Here is a 19,436-nt window from a genome sequence, read left to right as displayed (position 1 = left end):
GAGCATTGGGTATATCGTAGAGTAGCAGCTCTCTTTGTTTTACGGGGGAGCTCTACTTTTCTGCCAAGATAGTGCACGGCCCGTCGGCATCCTTGTCGTTTAATGAGGGTTGACCCATTTACCGGTGAGTATAAAAATCAAATTCATGCTTCCGGTTCACACGGACAGGTCGTGTTTTGGTCGGTTTCTCTTAACTATAACAACTATGAAATCTCGGCGAAATCGGCCCTTATGCTGAGGGCCACGTGCAGCGTCGATTTCAGGGAGGTGTCGGATAAAGTCTACAGGTTTTCTCATTTTATCAGACCAAATACAGCCATCGGGTCGGATCGTGTAGGATTCGATATAAAATTAAGGATAAGAGCCGCTTTGATGGGCGGGTGAAGTGCGATTGGGCCAATGTGTTTTTTGATTAGGCTTTAAATAGTGTCGTTTGCTGTCTGTCAGAGGGTAATGCGGGAAATAGATAACATGATCCCCTACATACATTCAACACATGCTACTTCTCACGTTACCGAGATAAGCAATCTTCTGCTGCTGCTGATGCTATTCGTACGTGATGTAGCCGGTGCGTTCACTTCTGCCCTTGTCCTTGTATGTTTGATTGTGTTGATAATGAATTTCTTTCACCAGGACGACAATACAAATAGTAGCCCGAAACCCCAAACCCCCCCCCCTGCTAAAAGATATTGGACTCATCGACCACAGCAGAGACTCGCCACCCCCTTTATCTTGATCTCTTTGTTGGTGAGCTTGCCATGCAGCCAGAGAAACCTAGGGATGGGCATCGTATAGCCAAGTGAGGATCTGCTTTGTTTGCTTTCAATCAGTACACAACACATATGGCGGCAGTAGCGTTGCAAGACAATGCACCAAAACAGTGGTGCAATTTTTAGCCCCCCTTTTGGGCAGAGAAACATTGGACCAGTTCAGCATTCTTTCGACCTCAAGCATTGGGAAGAAAGAGTGAGTTGTTTTTTTTGCTCCATCAGTAACTACACCATTTGCTTCTGTTTGGTTTGGTGTTCCTGCTGCTGCATTGCTTTCACGATATGGGATTCTGGGCAAGATTCGAATCCGGTAGACGGCAGCAGGCCCACTGTAACGATGAAGGCGGCAGATGGTTTCTGTTTTCTCACTACCATGCACTAGCAAACATCCGGATCTGCAGAATAGCGAACCCGGATCTTCAGCAAAATCCATCTTTAATTTCATCTTCTCGTTCTATACGCCCCGGACGTGCTTGAAGTGAAACGGCGTGGAATATCTGTCTGGGGGAGAGCAATGTTGGCATTAATGGATGTGAGATAATAAAAAAAAAACACAACCCGAAGCTTCTTGAGCATAAAGATCACAACATGAGGTAGGATTATTGCGCTGAGTTGTTCATTGTGCAAACAGGCAACCCCGTACAACGGCATCATTAGTCATCCTCCCGTCTGCCGTGCTTGGGACGAGACACCAGTTCCCTTGTGATCATTTCGATGACTTTGAGTTGTCTTTATGATGATAAGTATGTCGAGAGCGAGCGAGCGAGCAAGTAAACGAGCCTGTTCCTGTTTAACTCGGTAGGGTAGCTGCATGTTGACCATGTTTGTTTGAAGTGTTTGATTTCCGTAACGCAACGACACCGAACGGAAGATAATTCAACTCGAGAGTTGCTCACGGCTTAAGGTCGACGGGTTCTTTTTTCCAGAATTAATTTATCATTTTTGCTAATGCTTTGCATTAATAGACGTAAATTAAAGGTGAAGTTCGCTCGCTAGGTGCCTTTCCTTTATTATAACTTCCGGTCGTCTAGCGAGGGCAAGCAAGCGAATACACTTACATTAAGGTTCAGGAAACATGATAAAAATAAATTACAAAAAATTGCAGAATATGCACAAAAGCAAGGAATGTAAAAAAGGAAACCGGGTCCGAGGAAGAAAAAAACAAGCGAAACTTCCGTAATGCGTTGGGCGACAAAAGTATACGTCCTTGGCTGGCACCACACCTCTCAGCACATCTCCTTTACATTGTGACCATTTGTCAAATGACCTCGCCGAACGGTTTGTGGCCAGCATTCTTTTCCCTCCAGCCAGCGGAGAATTAAAAATTCAAAATTCAATTTCTTACTGCGCGAACGTGCCAGCCACAAGCCAGCCCAGGTCCGCGATGGGTTCTCCTTTCGTCGTCGTATCGCTTTTTTTTCGGTACTTCTCGAATGGCATTTTCATGTTTTGCCGGTCCTTTTTGTCAGTTTTTCTGGGTCAGATAACACTTTTTTTCTGACGTGGTCGTTGTTGTCGTCGGCGTAGCTCGTGGTTCAATTTTGCGTTGAAAGCAGCGGAACTTTTGGTGGAGTAAAACGACGGTCACTTGGAATGGGCGAGAGCGGGAGAGAGCGATAGTACAATTTTCGTTACAAAATTAAAGCTTTCGTCTGGGCTGGGTGTTTTGTTCGTTGGGATGTTGATGAGTCGAATGATGACAAAATTCAGCAAAAGAGATCCATTTTTTTTGAAGGGGCGTTTTTTCGTGTCGAGTTTTGAAATTTCTCACAACTAGACCGGGTTTGCAACTGGTAGATAGATGTTTGCCTTTTAGATTTAGCAATTTGCCAGCTGGAATCGTTGATGCTTCCGGTGCGATTCTTCCGCTGGCCCGAGTTCGTTAGGGGTTCGTGCCGAGCAAAACTTTTATCCTAAAGTTCCGGTCAGATTCTCCTGAAAACACTCACACACCCTCCAACACATGGCCGTCTGGTTTGCCAAGTTTCGCCGGACAAAAACTATGAGTAGATAATTTTTGACACCCAAACAATCGAATCGGCCGTAGCATCCCCGTAAGACCCGTTAGACAAAGTTGGGGATGATGTTTTTCAGCACGTTACCCACGTCATAGCCATCGGTCGATTTTAGAGAGACAGTAAACTCATTATCACACCCTAGCAAAAATGGCTCCCAGGAAAACCGGGTGAACGTCCGCTTGAGTCAGCGTTTTTACCACCGGGTTCGTCGAGCGTCGCTTTCTCTCGTGCTTTTTCCAACCACACCAAAGCGTACTCCTTTTGCACCCGGTTACCCGGATGATCCCGGTCAAATTATCCGAAGGCAGCTGTTTTTCGGATCGGATAGCAGCGGCTTTCGGGCTATCGTGAAGGCAGCTCCGAAACGGATAAGGGTAGCTCACCGGCTCGTCTGCCGATCGCGCCATCCCTTGCCGTCAGGGTGTTTCTTTCTCGCTTACCTACGCTTGCTTCCAGTCGGGCTACGGGCAGCAGCTGTGTAATGCTGGATTTGGTGGAAAATGGTCCCGTTTGAAATGCAGAACCGTGGCAGGCAGGCTTCTTTGTGTTGCTTTTCTTCTCTATTCTAGCGTTTTCAAGGTTGGGCGCGAAGTTTTAGCAGGGGAACGATGCTCACGATCACGGAACAGAGTAGATTGTTGGTATGCAACTGATATAACTAACTTTTTTCGGCGAAGAGCCAGCCCGACAAGAGGTTGAAATGTTTTTGTTTGTGTGTTCATGTTCGTTGCGTCAGCTGTGCAATTCTGTATGGGATGTATTCGGGAAGCGTGTTTCAGCCCGATTAGGGAGGGTCGGCTGTGTCGGCCTTCCCCAGTTTTTATGATCCCATCGATTGCAATGTCCCATATTTGCTGCATATCGATTAGCTACCCTCGGTTTTGTGTTTCTATTTTATTTTAAATGCACTTTTATCTACTGCTTCGTTTCGAGAGGGAAGGAAAAAAAACCTTGAAGAGAACCAAGCTTTCAAACCTCTCAACATGTGATAGGAAGCACTTTTGGAGGGTTGCTCGGTTTATTGCGGCAATAGAGTGTAGCAGTGTGGTGACTTTCGACCGATAGCGCTAGGAAACCAACATATGCAGGCCTAGCTTTCACCGGACACGGCAGATACACGGGAACATATTGATAGCTTTTATCGGGCACGATGCATCATACCATTATTGCTGCCGCTGTTCAACGTTGCGTGATAAGGAGAGTGACTTTAGCGTTGCAAACGCAACCGAATTGATCGGTTTTGTGGAGGCTCTCTAGGAAGGGTCGCTTATCATCCCGAGTTTAATGATAAATTGAAGCGCTTGACACAGTGCCAAGCAGAGACTCGATATCATTCGAACAGCCGTTTCGAAGCTCTGGATGAAGAAGGGGAAAAAAATACAAAACAAAAGTTTTCCTCCATCTATCCGACTGGCCTGGCAGTCTACAGCTGCATTTGCGCAAAAAGCCTGGTAAGCTGCACAAACACGTCTATTTGATCGTTTTGAATGATGTTGCGGCTGCGATATCGATTTGTTTGGTGGGAAGAAAGATACAGGGAGAGATACAGAGAAAATGGTGAGGGAAACCTTAGCCCTGTTTTTCAAACCCGCTGCAAATTATCCGTCCATTCTCATCCCGACGTCTGGCTTCAGGTCGGTTCCGGCATGGAAATGAAAATCGACGTGTTCGCTATTACGGTCTCGTATTGCCCTCGCTGGTCGCGTGGATCAACACACTCTTAATGGGCAGCGCAGGCACGTAGGGATAGGAAGGGACAGAGAGGGTCAGGATTGAAGGGTGCGTAGACTAATGGCAGCAAACGCTTGATTGCACTTCCGGGAAGGTGTCTTGTGTTGCTTTTTTTCCCTTTCCCCCTCTATAGGTAAAAGTGCTTCGGGAACGGTGCGGTGTGTGTGTGTGTGTGCGTGTGTCGGAAGTAAGACGATAATCGGTGCACCGAGCAAAGCGAAGCACGCCTCTTGTTGTGCGTTAAACACACCTTGAAAGGTGGTCCGCGAAACGGACCGTACCGGCAAAGTATCCTTTTTCCATCGGTATTAACCTTTTCTTCTTCCGATGCAGGGGCTCAGTCTACCGTGCCTAGACGGCTCAGCTGGGCTCTTCCCTAGCCTCTAGTGGTTTTTGTTTGTAATTTTTAATTAGATTATGTATGATTGATAGCCCCTGCTTATGCTTTCTTGCGTTGTGTGAGAGCTGAAGTGCAATGAGGGATTTTTGTTTTTGCTGTTGTATTTCGATCAATTGTTTGAGTGCTCAAAAAGGCATAAATTTGATAAAGTGCTTTAACGAGGCACATTTTTGCCCTCGGAAGGATGATGACCGAGATAATGCGTGTGGTTACACATTCCTTCACGTCTTTAATTTATGAAGAACATGGAAGAGTTTGTGGCTTGGATTTTGTATAAGAACGATGAGAAACTCAAACAAAAATCCTAATTCGTTCAATAAATTATTTTTCAGTTCATATTCGCTCAGGTGATGTATGTATAATTAAGCAATACAGGATTTCGATTCCTACATTGGATCTTTTGAATTGCTTAAGGGAATGTTTTAAATGATTCTTGGAATATCACAATTCCACTGTTGAACTTTGCACTCATATAATGGAATCTTGCACACAGTTAGGGAAAATTGGTAGTGCGACTGTGGAATTTAGCAATTGCCTGTAGATTTAGGGAGTTATAATTAAAATAACATTTACAACTAGCTTTGGTGACAAAACTTGTTCAAAACATACGTTTTAAAGTCAAAACAGCTAAAAAGGTTTTTTTTTGTAGTTCATGTTGGATGGTCAAATAGACAAAATAAAATTCTCGATAAACGCATGTAGGTTTTCCGAAGTATGTACTTAGGGATTTGAGCATAGGAACATCACACGATAGCTCTCTTTTTCACTTCCCACGAAGGTGAAGTATCTATTGCTCCCAAATTCGAAGAAACATTTTCAATATGTGAACTTTGTGCAAACACTCCTGTAACAGGATTTATGTTAACACCATTAATGGTTGATTCTCGAAAGGTGTCGTGTGAATCCTGAACTGTGTTCTACCGTGAGTTTGATGAGCATCCGGGCATAAGTGGAAACAACACGTGTTCGTCGGCTCCGAAGAAAACTACTATTCGTTGTAGCGTATGCTTCATTCCATGTAATGAGATCCGCTTTCGTTCCCGTACACTAGAAATTTCCAAAAAATGATGCTGTCAAGTGAGCGGATAAGGATGGCCTCAATAGGCTGCCTATTGCCGCTTTATTGATCGTTTCACAGTAGATCGTACTGATTTCAACAGAATAAACAATAGTGTGGTGGGTAAAAACAAACATTCTCTATGGTAAAGGTGAGAAAAAGAAGTAGACGATGTTCCTTCCGCCATGTGTCATGTTGGTTCAAGTTTCACATTCCACGCAAATGCATCAACTCGACACCAGGAAAGTTGGAGTTCAAATATAGCGCTCGATATGGGCACGTGCCCGTAACATCAACAAGACACGGGGACTCGTTCTAGTGCGTGTGAACGCAAGATCACAAATAAGCAAAATCAAACGAAATGTTTTTGCCAAATAGGAATGAAACCCAAAACGTGCTCCGGGAGGCAGAAATTTTCTTGGCAGCAACCGAGCAAAGCAGTGACGTGCTAGAAACGCCTAGCAAGAGCCTGGTAGCAATTGTGCCAATGCTTCTTCGCCAGCTAATCTAACCCCTTCGACAAAAAGTTTCTTCTTGCACGTAGTCATGCGCCTTGGTGATTCGTCCATTTATACCCACAGTCCGACTCGAAAAGATCCTGAGCATTTTGGGCTTGAAATGGAGCGCATAGTTGTTTGCATTTGTTTCTCCCAACAAATACGTGTGTGGCAAGAGCGACGACGTCATTCAATCAACCTCTTCGAACAGATGAAGTGGTCCATTGTTTCCATTGCCAGCCGGCCGAAGACGACGCAGGGGCGATGTTATGACGAACGCATTAGACGTTGCCTGCCTTCGTTAATGAACGGTGGTGGTGGTTGAGGAAGCAACCGCATGTAACCGGAACGGTCGGGCATACTCGAACGGCCGGGAGAAACTCAATCCGTCAGCCAAATAAGTAAGTCATGCGAAGAGTCACTTAATGTCGAGGAGCCAGGTTTCGCCAGGTCGGCAACGGTTGGCTGACTAATTTCTCGAGCATCACAACGAGCTCAGACCCCGGGTGCGTGTAATGATGGTTACCTGTGAATGATGCTACCAGCAAAAAGGCTACCCATTGCAGAGGTAACAATGACTGGGGGAAAAGCTTTTCCATACTTTACGAGAGTGCCCAAAACATCGACATCCAGAAATGTTTTACCGAAGAACAGATTCTAGCCCAAAAGGCGGCCTAATACTCTCAATCTCTCGCTAATGGATGTGGTTGGTATGCTACTTGATGAAATAAATGATACTCGGTATTTGTTTGGAAATCCAGTTTTTTTTTTGTTAGATATATCTATATCATACAAAGAGGGTGAAAATCGTATAAAACCAGTTTGTCGATAGTGTAGACCATTTCACGCGAAACTAGTTAAGCCTGTGGGACTTCGGTGGCAAAATTGGCATACGTCCGTCACGCGATGAGGCCAACCGACAATAGGCCAACCGGGCGTTGATCGACAGGTCATACCGTTACGCTGCTACACACCCTGTCCTGCCACTTCGGGGGTTGCTCCCTGCCAACGACGTGCAGACGACCGTCCGACCAGTCGATTGGCACGCGATCCGGTACGACCGTTGGTTAGAAGAAATGGTTTAACACGAAGAAATCGATTCAATATTGACTTCCTTGTCGTACCGAAGCACACTGCGGGTAGTACGTTGTTTTATGATTTGAATGCATAGAACATGCATCTTGGCCAGCGTTCACATCATCGGTCGGTGTGGTCGTTTCGCTGGTATGATCTGATTTTTCATTTTCTCACTCGATTGCTTTTTGATTGAAACCGGAATCCTTGCAACGGGTTGTACTACCCGTACTATGGAGTAAGGCACTGGCATGCATGCATATCTCTCGAATGATACGTATTGTCTCGCACTGTCCTAGGCCTGTGAAGTGCATGTGATTGGATCGGTGTGGTCTACTTGTTGCCTTTTCGTCGGTACAGCGTACTAGCATTGAGGGCAGCATACCTGAACATGTTTCTTTTATAATGCTGAGAATTATAGAGCTTTGTTGGAAGGAAGGGCGGATTAATCCTACTTATTGTCGGAAAATGTAGGCATAGAATATTTTCTCGTACATCACAATATTTCTATTTTCCGGGGTTCACCTCACCTCCGAGAGTTTGCTGTGAAGCAAAGATATATGCTTTAGTTTCCCCCCTTCCCCCGGAAAGCGTGACAAGATGGTGAAATTGTTGTGACATCCAAGGCTCTCGTTTTCTGCTTTGGAAGAAATCGATAGGAGGCAACTAATTGAGCTGTCAAAGGATTCTTTATAGTACGTGCTTCGCATTCGCGCTGCCGATTGAACCGTTCTGGCCGGATTCATTGTAAGCAGCTCGCGGGAAAATTTGCATCCCATGCGTCGTTGCGCCGCTATCCCACTACTCGCTTTGATGTTTTCGCCCGCGATTCGCTCAATTGAAATTTCAAAAGCGAATACACACACACCCCGCGGTTTCGGTCTCAAATCTCACGCGCCCGTTCGCGCGGCATAATCGCGCGCCTCGTATATGCAGTGAATCATTTGCCGAAAACAGAGCGTCTTCATTTGTTGGGGATAGGTTCGAAGGTGGCGTGCCGCGAAGAAAGCAGTGCTGTCCCCGTTTGCGTTAATCAAGAAAATTTATTTTATCTACGTGTCTCCCGATGGGTTTACGGCAAGCGGCGAATGATGGCGTTGGGGTTGAAGGAAACGGAAGCGTGTGTTTTATGAAGAAAGTTCTCAAGACTCCAGGAAACACTCGGCTTTGTTTTTTTTTTTTTTGGTGCGAAACATCACTTTGGTGCGTCGTCACGTATACGGTTCGGAAATGAAACGACAAGCTTTTTGTTTTCAAGAACAGTAGACTTAACGAACAACACAGCGTCGGAGTGAATGGATACGTTTTTACGAGCGTGCTATTGTCACTGGAGATCGGGAGGGTATTTTATTTTTTGAAGACTTAAAGTTACTCGCTTTTAGTTTTGATTAGCAGAATAAGGTTAAAAAGGGGGTTTGACAGATGCACTGGCCGCTCTGGTGCGCATAATTCAGTTTGCCAATAGGTCATCCCTGATCGGTTGATTGCAACAGAAAGGATCTGTTTTGAATATATAATGCTAGACCTGCTTGACTTTGCTATTTGCTCCACTTTAACCCATAAAAGAGTCCTCTTTAAGAGCAACGTCATCAGAAATAAAAACCAAAACGCTCCCTATCCCGCCCAGGAAAATTCCTACACTGCAAAAGTCCCGAAACAGCGTCCTGAATGAACGATGTTCTAAACTCTTGCCATTATTTCGGCCCGTTGAATGAAAAACAATGCACTCAGTGCGAAACAAAAGAGCGACACAGAAACAAAAACAGGAAAAAATTGTACAATTGTTTCGCTGGAGTGAGCGCCCGCTGGAGTTCCCGACCCAATCTTGCGTGAATTTTCCACGGCTAGGATTTTTGTTTTGTTTGCCTGTGTGTGTGTATGTGTGTAAAATCATGGTGAAAACTTTTTCCAGAAACCAGAACACACACACACACATACTGAATAAATTCGCCGCCACACATTCGCACATTTGTGGGTACCCCAACCGGCTGGGCCAAATGTTTTGATAGCGCAGTTTAAGTGGCCATTGTTGATTGCAAACAATCCGTGCATTTGTTGCGCGGTGGCGTGGATAGCGTGGATCCTGGCGTGGTCTCTGCTGTACTCACCCCTTCCATGGTATTAATGTAGCGTGTTTTTTTTCTTTCGCAGGATACGGATTACACGACCACGGGCTGTGGTGACTCATACGGTACACGTGGATTCTTCAGAAACCGAAACCCCTTCTCCCAGTTCCCGTTCACCGAATAGAAGTGCACGGAAGTCCTTTTGCCGTGGGGAGAAGTAGCTCAAGAACGAACCTGATACAAGTACCGAGTGACCCAGTGGTGCAACCAATTTGGTAGTGAAAAATTTATTTCATTTCGTGTGTGTGTTCCGAATTTCTCGATTCAGTTTATCCACCGCTACCAACCCGAAACGAGTGCGTGCCAGATCCGGTAAGGTTAGTGGTTTTCCGTGGCTGGAAGGAGAAAAAAAATCCACACTGCAACGGTATGTGAAATTGGTGCTAGTTTTTCACGTTTTCTTCTCCTAGCTGGGTGGGAGGGGAAAAACCAACCCGTGGGTCCCCTTCACGAAACGTGCGTGCGTGTGTGTGTGTAATGTATGGAGCAAAGTGATTTATTCATTGGCCGGAAGGTGAAAGTGTGTCCTGATCGGTGCGATCGGTGATTTTTTGTTTCGTGGTGCCCTGGGTTTTGCTTTCGTTTTATTTTCACGTGTCGTGTTTTCTGTTCGATTTGATTTTCCTGTTTTTTTTTGGGGGCATCGCTGGTACATACACACATATGTTGTGTATGCGGGCAGCAGAGCACACACGCTGGTGATACCAGGAGCCAGTTGAATGAAGCAGTCGAAGATTGAGACGTACGTGCCACACGTCAATGTGTTTCTCCTAGTGAGTGTATGTGCCTGCTGGTGAGGGTTTGCCGGTTGGTTCTATCTCCACGGAATCCTGAATGCGAGTAAAAGCTGTGTAATGTTACGAAGGAAAGCGCCGAGTGTAAGTGGCAAGAAGTGAAAGGTGAAAAGTTATTGGATTATCACGTTTAGCTGCAGTGGAAAGTGAAGTGTGTGTTTGTTGCCCATTTTATTGCCGTCTGTTTCGTCGATGCTAGCGGAAAACTGAGAGTGTCGGTTGTGGAGTTTGCACAGAGGAAGCAGCAGGAACTTGGATTTTGGGCGAATCGAACGTAGCTGGAAACAACGATTAGTTTGGCAGTTGGTGGTTGAAAGGTAAGGATTCAAACTGTGTTTTTAGTACACATTAAGAACCACAAAAAGATCTGACAGGCATTGACTTCTTTTTGTAGAGATAGTTATTTAAACTTTTAAGTTTAGTGGAGGAATGATGTTAATCCCCGATTTTCAAAGTTTGAGGAGATCCCTTCAAATTTTTCTTTGGGACATCAGACATACTAGAAGCTCTGCCTCACAATATTGACCCTCGATCCTCAATTTTGATACAGAAAACATGCTCTCAGGATGTGTTTCTATTGCTCTCCGTTAAACTAGGTATAGAAACTTGATACGGGATAGCTCATTCGAACCTACATCCCTTGACCACGTACAGGGAGTACCACACACAGCTCACGCACTTATAAGCCCGGGAGTAGTAAAAAATGTGTCAGACGTCGATCTACGACCAATAGCATCAAAAAAAAGTACCATAAAAAGGAATAATTGAATTATTGATGTGAAATCGCACACCTCTGGCACCGTATCTCCTGTCTATCGATATCCCCCCGACCGTTCAGGTGTCCTTTTTCCCTCGCTTTCGACCAAAGCATAAGGTCGAAATGATCGAGGTCAAAATTCTAAATGTGAAATGACTCGGCCATATCCTTGTCCTTCTCCTCCACGACCCACTTTACCCATCATCCTCATCACCATCATCGTCATTGGGTACCGTCCGACCGAAGGGTTTTTGAGTGTTTCTGGCGGACACGTTTTGATTCGACGATTATTGAAAGTGGGACCGGACCGGTAGATGCGTTTTTTTTGGGGGGGGGGGGGGGAAACCTTTCATACTTGGCAAAGGTATGTGTATCATCCACACAACACCACTTCACACCCGTTTGTGCAAATCGGGGTTAAGAAGTTGGCTCTGGGCAGAGACTCTTGCCTGGGCACACTCTCGAAACACACCGATGAATACGGCAATGGACGTCCCACCGAACGTGTGTTGTTTGATTGGGAGACCCAAAGTTTGAAGTTATTAATATTTATGACAACTAGGTGTTGGCCGGTGTGGCCAGAAGATTTAGACTCAAGCACACTCTGCTGCTGGCACTGGATGGTCGAATTTTAGGACCTGCTCGACATGCTCTGTGCGTTTCCCAAAAAGATCCTTCGGATTGCGATTCTCCAAAAGGGAAAGGAAAATATAATGAAGCAGGGCGCGGTGTAGGAAATTGAGTTGGTAAAAGTGTCTGATGGTCTGGCAATCGTTCCAAAATATGGTGTGAATTATTTGATACCTTCGTTCGTGTGATTGACAGTTTCTTAAGCAGTGGTGGGAAGTGATGCGACATTTAGGCTGAGCCCCTGGGTTCATATTGTTTTGATGAGACTTTCTCCCTGAATAGAGCTTCTTAATTTTGTTCTGATTTCTAAGAAAGGTTAGAACAAGCGAGATAAATTCTTTATAAAATAAAGGCGTTAAATATCTCAAGTTGTAGAACATGAAAAGTGTTTGAACTAGTTTTTTTTCCAATTCTTTCGATTATTAAAGGTAAAGGCCATCTTCCCTCTCGAATGTCAGCTGACGCCGATGGTTATTCACTTGTTGTGGCTCACTTGTGCAGCTTCTCCGATTAATGTAATTGTTGGCTGTCTTATTGTTTTTCATCCAATTTGGTGTGGTGGGCGATAAAACTTTTCGACAGATAAAGTAACAGCGAACAAGCGGTCTCTCTGCCTCTCCCTCTAGTTCTCTTCTTTCCCTCGCATCCACCACTTCCCATGGTGAAACTTTTGATTTATGCTGACGGTTGTAACCGGTTGCATGCTGTTTTTGGGGCTTCTGGAACAACTTTTGCTGACCATATTAAGTGTTTCCGATCGTTTCGTTTCTCGCCGGTCCTGGGCACGGCTGTCACTTCTGTATTTTGGTATTATTTTATTGGATTAACATAAATGTGTGCTAAGAAGGTGGGCCTGTAGGCAGAATGAGCGCAAAGCAAGCAAATCAGAGCGTTCGGCCGTATAACTATGAATAAAGAATTCACCGATATAGGAGTGCGAGAGTTTGGGTGAAGTTTGGGTGAAAGTTTGTGCAAATGTTTTCCCTGCAATACTGAAAGAATCCTGGGTTTAGGGAAACCCTTTTTACATAGGTTTTGAGGCGAGAATTGCTACTCTACTTAATTTATTAATTTATTTAACAAATTTATCTCAGCGCACTCGAATGAGGGAGGAAATTTAATGTTTATCATCAGAAGCATTCAAATCAAAACTGCGTCATTCTTGTGCCCGCTCTTCACACGCCAAGGACCAAAATTAATTCTCATTCACTCTCTCCCTCTCCCTCTTGAGTAAAGAATAAATTTGTCTTCATTTCCGAAGCAATCGATTTATTTCTGTTGCTGTTGATGCCTTTCTTTGTTCGTAGCTCATCAACAGGCACATTTCCATCGTCATTTCAATGTCGTTAACCTGCCCAACCCGCGCTTCCGTTACGAATCGGCGTTGCACTGTTTAGGGAAGCATAAACACAGACGAAATAAAGCGAACTACTACGCAAAAAGAAAATGCAAAACCTTTCACCCCGTTTGTGGCCGTTCGCGTGAGATGTAATTCTGACTGGCGGCCACCCCTCCCTGTCCAAGGTTCGTCCCCAAAATACGTTCGACATGAAGCGACGAAACGTTCGAAGACGCGGATGACGAATCGTTCGAATGGTAAATGAATTTTTATGCCTACTTCACTCATTTCGTATTCTTCTTCGACTTCGACGGGTGTATTCGCCCGGCCAAGAGATGTCGGTGTCGGTCACAGTTCAGCAACTGAATGTGACGAAAGGGCACCGCGAACGATGGGGCCCTGAGTTGTTCAATTGATTTGAACTTTCCGTTCTGTGGACCGCTCGTGACATCTTGTCGGGGTGGCGTAGACGTATGTCGGTCCCCACATTCAATTCCCTCTCTCTAACGCTCCTCTTTCGCTTCGTTTCGTAAAGTGTTGACCGCTAGTTGATACCGATCTTTTGGTCGCGTCTAAAGTGTAGTCAGCGGGAACCACATTTTCACTCGATACCGCTTGCTTGCTTGGACTTGGCCCGACCGACACTTCACACAGCACAAGTCAACCTCCATGCCACCCTATGGACGGCACTCAATTTTAGAGGCAGCGGCGGCAAAGAAAACGAACAAAATCTGCAAGCCGACGTTAAGTTGTTTGTCTCACAGCCGACTGCAGATGGAAGATGGAAACGCTCCTACCAGCCGCTCCGGAGCGAAGATTGACTCGTAAAATTTCGCTTAACATGCCAAAAATGAAATTCACGAGCCGAGTGGACCGATTTCACGTTTTAGACTGTTTAGCTTTAGTCGTCGTGTGCTGTGAAGGGGATCTCGTTTCCTTCTTTTTTTTTGGGCATTGTTCTGCATTTCATCTCACTGCGCTCTCTCAAGAATTGACGATCTCGATGGTGCTTCTTTGCCTTTGGTGAGCTCTCGACGAAAAAAGCACCCCGACGTTGCGCTTCGCTTTGGACCCCAAAGAACCATGGACAGGACAGGAAAGAGCGTTTTATTCTAAACACACTCGAACGACTCGGTGGTTTTCGGGCGAGCAGTATGGAATTTCGCATGCAAAGATATGCTGCTGCTGCTGCTGCTGGTGGGACAACCAACTGTCGACCGGAACGACCCATCTCGGCCAGCGGGCGCTCCCTAATTTATATGCTTTTTGGACATTTTTGTTGTTAAATGTTTTTTTTTTCTCGCGGCCTTTTTTCCGTCGTTGTTGTTGCTGGCCGCGTTGTTTGGTTACCCCCGAGAGCACCATAAACGATGAGTCATTTTAATGAGAAAAGTTCTTACTGGTGGCGGGAAATTGTATATTTCTCAAGTGCAACGAATTTTTATGCGGTGGAAGGAAGCAAAATATTTCATGCAAATTTGTTTGCCTAGAGAGAGAGAGAGAGGGAGAGAGAGAGAGAGAGAGAGGGAGAGAGAGAGAGAGAGGGAGGAAAATTTCTACTTCTCCACCATTTCATCCTTGATTGTGTGCCGGTGGAGTGCGAATAATCCGAGCGTATTAGCATTAGCATTGTGCGAGCCCCGTTGTAGAAGTTTTTGCTCGCGTTCTAAATGCGAACATTGTTAAATTTCTTCAGTGTGCAAAGAATGTCGATCTATCGATCGATTTTCGACGAATCGCGAATGGACGGCATTCCAATCACACGCCACACTTCACAGCAGCAGCACAGTGAAGACGTTTCGGTACAAAGTTATTCTTTTGTGTGAAGCATCCGGGCAAACTTTAAATCGTGAGCGCGAAGTACGACGAGCGTTTCGCTTGAGCGCTGCGAAAGTGATTTGCTCCGTTCCTGCCCGAAGAAGCTGCCAGTGAGTTCCGCGTTTGCCTTTGCCAATCTTAACGGCCCATCAGCTTGACCTCAAATCGATGACTCACGACTCTACAATAACCACCGCGTACGGTGGGCGGTGAGCGTGAGCGTTGTTAGCGTATGTCGCGACCACATTGGTTCTATCATCAGGGAAGCGAAGTTGAGTTCAATGTTGTTTAACAAAAAAAGGATCGATGAATAAAGCATCACACACATCTCAGCGTGCAGTCGATTGCGATGAACGTGCGCTAGATGCACATGTTGGTACTAGACGGTTCTCTATACCTTCTTCGAGGGGGTTTGCAGTTGGACAGTGGAACACAATTTTGACTATCTGGGGAATATCTCTTTGAGAGCGTTTAAGTTGGGCAAATTCAGATTCAGAGCCCAGATTTTTAAATGGAGAATAATATCAGGTATCCACAAAGAGGACTTCACTCAACTCAACGCAATTTATTTTATTAACTCCATCTTCTGTTAGAAGTCTAATTTTCCTAGTACACTCATCCACAAGTCACACCATATTTACCCAGCACAAACAATAAGTGTCTCGACCAAAGTTCGCATTTATTCGTCACACTGTGTGGTGAGTGTGCTGTAGTCGCCAACGCGCGCCATCGAGTGATTTCATCGCACTCGATCATGTTCCTCGTGATTCTTGATTCGATCGATTACGCTTGTGAGCGCGCACTTTGACCGTGCGGCCGTGAGGAACGGTCTCACTGCCCCGAAACGACCGACTTTTTGTTCCAGATTTATGTACGCCGGAGAAGCTTCGCGAAGCATTTTGGATTCCAGCAACGCCACGTACGCCACCCCCCATTCTGCTCTACTACCTAATGACGATGATGATGAACATAGCAGAAACATAAAAAAAATACACATACTACGCTCCCATCAAGAATCGTGCATGAATTGAGCGACGAAAGTTGTACGCATCGATGAGTTTGATTGTGCTGACCAAACTTTTTCCCCGTGGCATCCTGCGTCTGCCCGGTGCTGGTGGCGGCCGTCGGTCCCAATCGCAAAGGAAGGCAGAACATGGGGAAGAAAAACCGCTACATGGCACAGAAGATAAGCGACTGTTTTGTTTGAGCATGATAAAATAGCATGCTGATAAGCGCAAATCCTGTCACAAAAGCGGAGGCAAGTACGACAAATGGAAGCGAACCATTTCCGGTCCGCGAATTCTCTGGCGAGCGCGTCTCCCGTGTACGATAGGGATTGTCGTTTGTTTTCGGTAAGTCTGTTGCCGTTGCTTCCTCCGTGTTTTGGTGCTCTCTGCAGGGAAGGAAGAATTATTTCTCATTGCTTGTGTGGTTTCGGTGTGCAGCGGTGGATGTGTTTATTTTAATATGGATGAGGGTAGTGGCACGAGCAATAGCATAAAGATATTGTTTGTTGGGCAAACATTCGGTAAAGCCCCGGGAAAGTAAGACTGACTGTGGTGGTACGATAGGCTGCTAGGAGGCGTGCTTTGGTTCGTTGGTACTCGCTGTCTCACGTTGTACGTGAGAAACTTCGAAACGGTGAAGCTAATAGTCGGCAGTATGTATATATGTATGTCGTGTGCAGAGTAAGCGAATTCTATAGCATCGATGTTTTGTTTGCTTAATATCAAAAGGAATGGTACGAAACCTTAGGTAAACAATTACTCGCCGTATCATTTCGTTACTGTACTCGCTAGCAAGGGACAGAGCTCGAACCTCGAACATATTCTCCGATCGCGCCACAAATGTTTACTTGTAATTGTTAGTTATTGTGTTGGTAGCTATTTAAAGAAAATAATTCATCGATTACAGTTTCCTGGTAAGAATATCCTCCTGGAAAAATTATCATTGCGTGTTTGGCATTCTTCTGAAAATGTGCATGACTCTTGCTCTCCCGCTGAACGTCCGCCATCACATCCATTACAGTCATTAACTTTTGCAAAAATTGCATCACAAGCGTGGGCACCGTCAAGCGGACGGTGGCTTCGTCGGGTGTCGGAGAATGCACAAACCCTTCCCCGCCTATTCCGGTCCGTAGCCGATGGTTAATTAGTACTGTACGATATTGGAAACCGCTAACCATGTCGAGGGCGTAAAGTATCTCAGAACGCTAGCCCACAACGTCAGTAGCGCGCTCTGCCCGTAAGCGCACTACTGTGGTGAGGCTTTGATTGGCAGGACTTTGCCAGCGACGATAAGTATAAGTTTCCATGCACGGTACGCCCCGTAAAGGGCGTTCTATCGTACGTACGGAGTTTGTAAACCAGTCAATTTTCCGCCAACTGCACTGCGCACATTCTGGAAAAAGTTTTGCAGCGAGTTGAGAGCGTAAGGGTTAAAAAATGTCGTAAAACCGTAACCCACCCCAGTGCCGGGACGAGCGTGCGATCAGCTTCATTACGGCGGGAGGCACCCAACTATGGTCGAGTCTTTCCCCGAGTCGGTTATACGATATCTTGTGCGAAACGGGTCTCTTAAATTATCTCAAATTACTCGATGATATCATCACCGACGTCGTCGTCGTCGTTTTCGTAGTCAGTCTGTAAAGTTGGGTGTGGTGTGGTGAAGACCCGCAGCTGGGGAGGGTTGGTGGCTACTCGATGCAAATTGGCTTATATCACGTGACATCTGATCCACCAGCATAAGCGATATCTTGGGACCGTGCTGTGCACCGTGTGTCCGTCGTGGACACCATCACTTCATTTAGTTCTTAATAATTAGCACGCCTGCTTGTCTGTACAGCAGCAGTCCTGCCCTTTTCGCTCCCGTATCGATGTGTTTGCAGACGATGACATTCTGCCGTCGGTTTCGGAGGAGTGCGAAAGTGACATAGACTTGCCGTGCTTTAAGTTATGCGACTTGATTCTTTACACTCTCTTTTTTTTCGCTTCCTAAAGCCATCAAGACATGTAATATTCGCGAAAGATGATTATACGGGATCGATTGACTCCGGAGCTGGCGTTTTAATTCAATATTCCCCCCCCTGTACCATCGAGGATCCAACCGTCAATCGTCGGAATTTTCACCAGCAAATTTTTAATCCATCCTCCAGTTGATGGACATACTGAAACTGCCAAGAAAGTGTACGCTGTTCTCCGCGTGCGGGGTTTAAAGTAATTAGACGAGCGTCTAAATTTATCTCTTAAGTCTCCCGAAACTACGACAGGACGACAGGCTAGCAGAACCGGGTGGCTAAAGTTTTCCCCACTGGCAGCCGAAAGGATTATCGACGTGATGTTTTCCCGTGCCTGTCATGCTACGGGTGCTGTGTTGTCGGTAGTGTCGATACCTTTTCAAAAGCATCGCTCGAATATTGATTAACCATTCAACCTTAGCAAAAATGGCAGAATAGCTAGCTAGCAGCAACCCAGCAACGTCAGGACGTTCGGAACGGAAAACTTGTGTTGATTTGTTGAAACTGTTTTCGCTAGTCTAAAATAGTCGAGCCAGAAAGTTACCGGAACTGTCAACCGTGCAAGTATCGTCGGTGAACTTTTCCCCATTTTATGCTCCATGTGGGTACGGCATTTCTATGTGTGTGTGTGTGTGTTCCCGTGTATGTATACCTTCACTGTTGTTAATCATGTCACCGGCTCGTCTTTGCCTGGCGAATGACTTTGGTTGGCTCGGTGAGCGTGATGAGCATGTTGGCCAGTCAGCTGGAAGGATGTCGTTCGCTGTCGTCGCTGTTACGTGACAGAAACATTATCTTCAACCAAGAACAAACAACGCCGAGCGAAAAACGTCAATTTGTTTCCACTCCGAACGCTGGGTGCTGGGTGAAGCCAGCTGAAATGATCCGCCCAAACTTTTCCACAACACTCTAAACGGTGGTACATGGTGGTACACCCAGCGACTGGGAGGCCTAAGGGCGAGGGAATTAGAAACTTTCGTGCTCGTGGTGTATAAATGGCTTTCGGAGTTCGTGGTCTACTGGAGCTACCTACTGGCGGCACCCTAGGCACCGACATTGGTAGAATCGACCGGTGTGGAGTGTAAAAATAAATCATGATGCGAGAATGTGGGCGACAGATTAAAAAATTAGCAAAAACAATCAAGTGTGTGTGTGTGTTTTGTGTGCTTTCTTCTGTTACGGTTTGAGGGCTTTGCTCGATTAGGGCCACCTATTAGGTTTCATTTGAAATGAATTTTTAAAGCGCTGCCCGATGACTCAACCCCCAAGAAAAACCTTTCCTAGTTTTCCCCCTCGAGCCAGACGAAGAATGTTGTCGGCAGAATTTATGTGACGGGTTATCGTCGTTGTACCCTTTTTCCCGAATAAACATTCACTGCATAATCCCCATTAGGCTGAAGTAATAGCCA

The 19,436-nt window shown here is 45.7% G+C and overlaps 1 protein-coding gene across 6 annotated transcripts in view; it reads left to right on the top strand.

The window, feature by feature from the left end:
* Window positions 1–19,436, top strand: part of LOC118504688 — a 134,224-nt gene that overhangs the window by 7,953 nt on the left and 106,835 nt on the right. For 5 of the 6 annotated variants that reach the window (XM_036039507.1, XM_036039503.1, XM_036039502.1 and 2 more), the window contains exon 3: window positions 9,699–10,784. The gene's annotated coding sequence lies outside the window, so the exon portion shown is untranslated. The remainder of the gene's footprint in view (window positions 1–9,698; window positions 10,785–19,436) is intronic. The other variant, XM_036039506.1, reaches the window with a different exon arrangement.

Source organism: Anopheles stephensi, chromosome 2 (assembly GCF_013141755.1).
Source record: "Anopheles stephensi strain Indian chromosome 2, UCI_ANSTEP_V1.0, whole genome shotgun sequence".
NCBI lineage: Eukaryota > Metazoa > Arthropoda > Insecta > Diptera > Culicidae > Anopheles > Anopheles stephensi.
Note: the sequence above shows the minus strand (reverse complement) of the source record. Positions and strands in the feature narration are given on the sequence as shown.